Here is a 4,496-nt window from a genome sequence, read left to right on the forward strand (position 1 = left end):
TTATGTTTGTATAAACTCAATTCTCATCATAATATGACAACTACTATTATAATTCCCATTTTACTGATGAGTAACAAAGGCACAGAGATAAATAACCTGGTTAGTCTCTACCAGCTTCCTTCAATCAAGAATGAATTTGCTTCTACCCCAAGGAACATTTGGAAATATTAGAGGGAACATAGAGGAGAAATTCTCTGTATATATGGGTGGTGGTAGTGATGTGTCATAAAGCTTAGAAATGCTAGCAAACATCCAACAATACATGGAATACCCCCTCAATAAAGAATAATCCAGTCCAAATGATTTTCTTTTTAAAAAAATTATTTAATTATTTATTTATTTGTTGATACAGAGTCTCGCTACGCAATTGAGACTCATAGTGATCCTCCTGCTTCAGCCTCCCCAGCCCTGGGATTACAGGTGCGTGCCACCATTCCAGGTCTCGGGGCTGGCACGATGCACCTGGGGTTATGGGTCCAGCACAGCATGAGGTATCTGCGATCAAACTCAGGACCTTGTGCTTGCCAGGCAGGCGCTTAGACTGCTGAGCTATCTCCTCAGCCCCAAATGATTTTCTGGTAATTGTTATTGGGACAGCGATGGACTTTTGACTTACTCTGACCCAGTTAGGAAAAAAAAAAGATAGGGCTTTGGGATGGTCACTTTCATTCATTCTTTTCCATTAGCTCTGGACAAGAAGCATGTTGCTGTATACCTAGTGGCAGCTGTCTTAATACATGGAGAAGAACCAGTCTTTCCATGGTGTTAATGCTGAGGACAGCAGAACCCCAGGATAGAAGTAGCCTGTGCCCTTGATGACATTACTGAGTAGCACTGACTCGTATCTTTGCTGGAACCCAAGATGCCTTTGGACCTCATTTATGTAAGACAATATATATCCATATTATTAAAGGCTGCTTGTGGCAGAGACTCTGTTTCAGACAACTGAAAGTGTCATAATGGATGTGCTTTGTTCATCACAGGTGATTTCTTGGAACATTCAGCAAAGTCTCTCTCACATGATCGGATTCCTCTTCAAAAATTTACACTTTACCCTCTGGCTGAACTTTGTCTCATGAGGATGCTAGGTGACACCCTCCTTGGCTTTGCTCTCCTGTCTGAAGTAGAGCTGTGGCCAGTTGACAGAGTAGAGTACAATGCGATTTGCCTGAGAAGTGGGAGAGAAGGACAAAGAGGGAAGTTGCAACACATATGGAGATGTGGAGTACTACCCACAGGGAAAGAAAACAGAGAAATGAACCACTGGACGCTTAATAAGGACAGAGAAGACCACAGCAAGTGTGAGGTTACTCAAGGAACAATTTAGAGGAGATGAGCTTAGAAGTGAAGCTCATTCCCAGGTATTTCAAGTGACTTGGGATATGTTGGGGGAATTGAAAAGGTAATCCTTACAATTGTTCCAGCCAGCATCCCACTATTTGAAACAAAAAGAGATAGTGACTTGAATGTTTTGACATCTTCGAGACATCCTGTGGAGCTCAGAGGTGGTAATTTCCATTATTTATTCTGGAAACCACAATCTGGTTTTTGCCAAGGGTCTGCCTGAGGTAGAACGCAAGGCCCACTCCTTTCATGCCTGTAGGCACACCTGGGAAAGGTGAGAAGCGAGCAGAGATAGGAGCTGGCCTTAAGCAGCTAGACAAACTTCTTAAACAAGGACTGCTGGTCACATGACTTTCTTCACCCCTATATCACATGAGGGAGTGTTCTGGAGCCTGCACAGACAGGCATCATCTTGTTTATTTTTTATTTTTTATTTTTTGCAAAGTTTTATTGATAAACAGATAGCAATGAGACAGTTTCAAATCAAATCGGAACATCATCTTGTTTAGAAAGTGAATTCTTAGTTTGATTCCTGAGCCCTGGAACATGTAATCATTTCAGCAAGATTTGCCAGAAATAATAGGTGTTTTTTTATGGTGCCAGGTACTTGTCATATATGCTTTCCTGCATGATCTCAGATCGTCCATTTCTCTCAGCCTGGGGTCGGCCACCAGCAGCCATGAGTACACACTCAGAGCTCTCTGATGTGAACAGAAAACAAATTGGAGAAATCAGACAAGAATTTCTGCTTCTCATTTCTCCAGACAACGTACCAAGAAGAATGAAGATTGAGGCAGCGTGGATTATGGGGTGCAGGGAGGATCTGAAAAGTGCAGTAACACCACTTGTAACCAACGCTTGCAACCATTTTCTGACTTAATTTCCCTGTGAAACTGTGCCTAAGTTCAGTGGATGCCTCTCCTCATTGAAATGTTTAGCAAGACTCCAGAGTTTCCAGTTTTGCCTTTTCCCGGGTCTCTTAAATTAGACGTCACTTTGTAATTCTTGACAGTGGCATTCAACAAGGGTGAATTTTGGTGACATGCATGCACAACATCCCTGCCAAAGCACAGATGCATGATCCACACCTCTTCTACTGAGCCCTGCCTGGGGCAGGCAGCTCATACACCCTGGTTTTGCAATCCATTCTTGTGTGGCTGAATCAGGCTGTTTCTCTGACTGCAGAGAAACCAACCCACCTGAGCATTCTCTCTTGCAGGAGTCTCACCTGTGCTTAGTCTTCTAGAACCAGCAACCGGCTCTTAACCTATGGCTGGAGCAGCAAACCTACTTAAATATTTTTCAAATATATTGCAGGTTCTTGAAATGAATTTAGTGGATTACAACCAGAATTTTAAAAATGAAGTAAGAACAAAACTGAGGAGAGGAAGAATTAAAATATCACAGGAGCTTGCTTGTAATAGGGGCAAATATTATCTGATAAAATTTCAGCAGCTGATTCAATGATGCGAATTTCTCATCAGGAATGCACACATTATCATTATGTCAAGTCTTCAGATCTAGGTCTTACTGCAAGTTACAACCATAATTTGACACCTACTGAAAGGGTATTGGAATTGCACTTTATTGTCTTTCAAACTTTTGTTGTTGGAAAGCGCATTTAATTACTTACTGGATAAAACATCGTGTCATTCAGCTTTCTTATTGCTGGGACAAAAATATCTGCCACATACCACCCACAGTTTGAAGGGGGAGAGGTTTGCTGTGGCTCCCACTTTCAGAGGATTCAGTTCATTGCTTTCTAGCTCCAAGGCATAAAGGAAAGGAATAGAGGAGCAAGACTACTCAGTTCATGGTGGCAAGAAGCAGAGTGCAAGGAAAAGTGTCAGAGGACTTGGGGGCCAGGGGTTAGATACAACCTCCAAAGCTATGTTTTCCTGATTGAGCCCCTCCCCACAAGGTCCCACCTCCTATTAGCCCACATAGCTGTGGACTCACCAATGGGTTCCCTGGTTGATGACGCCATTGCCTTCACTGTCCCTGAGTCCTTTAATCCAGTCAAGTTGACAACCAAGGTTAACCAACACCTGTCTTTGAGAGCCTACCTATTGCCAAGGCAGTCAGTTCTGTACACTTTCCTGGAAAATGCCCCGTATTTCTGCCTCTTCTCTGTCCTTTATTTCCCTCTGTGTCCTTCTGAAACCTTCAAGTGGAGCAGACACTGGGACACTGAGATTCATGAAGTAACTAAAAGATCTGTAGATTCCACATACCTGTGATGAAATTCACTGAGAAGCATTTACTTCACCTTTTGTCTCAATGACTGGAAAGGGTGACCATCTCGCAACATGGGTAGAGCAGAGCAGCTTGTATAAAGAGGGAACAACACCCTCACTGCTTGCATTTTCTTAAAACTTTCTGGATAAGTTTTAACGGCACAAAACACAAAATTTACTGCTTTTTAAAAAATGTGTTTAGTACAGGTCTATAGGGTCTCTCTACACACATTGGGCTTATAGTGATGTTTCCTGTTTTCAGCCTCCCAAGGGCTGAGATTACAGGTGTGTGCCACTATGCCCAGTCTCAGTTGCTGTCTCAGTGTGCTCCAGGGGCAGGGTTGGCAGGGCAGGTTGGGGATCGAACCCCAGGCCCCCACGTCTGCCTAAGCAGACGTTTTAACCCACTGAACTATCTGGCCAGCCAATCACTCTAGCTATATTAATCATTTAAAAACAGTTTAGTTTCAGAACAAAAGGCATGCAAATCTCCATATATTGTTCATTCCAAATATCTGTGAAGTTCTGTTACTTCATCACCATGACTATTCTGGAAATTATGTCACTGTATCAGTAAAGGAGAGCTATAGGTGAACAGGCCAACTTCTATTTATGAACACATGGGTGATTCTAAAACCTTTTTTTTTTTACACGACAAGATGCATATGGAAGTGAAACACCATGGCCATTTCCATCAGTGTAACATTCACGCTGCTGGGCACCATCAGCATCGTCCATCTCCAGGACTCCTTTATCTTCTCCAACACAAGCTGTACTTATTGAGCTGTGAGTCCCTTCCCCTGCTGCTGGTCCCTGACACCATTCTCCCCCACTGTACTTCATATAAGTGGAAGCAAACAGTGTTTGTCTCTCTGAGGCTGGGCTATTTGCTCAGTGTTGTGGCGTCAAGATGCA

Source organism: Octodon degus, unplaced genomic scaffold, assembly GCF_000260255.1.
Source record: "Octodon degus isolate 3935 unplaced genomic scaffold, OctDeg1.0 scaffold00176, whole genome shotgun sequence".
NCBI classification, from domain to species: Eukaryota; Metazoa; Chordata; class Mammalia; order Rodentia; family Octodontidae; genus Octodon; species Octodon degus.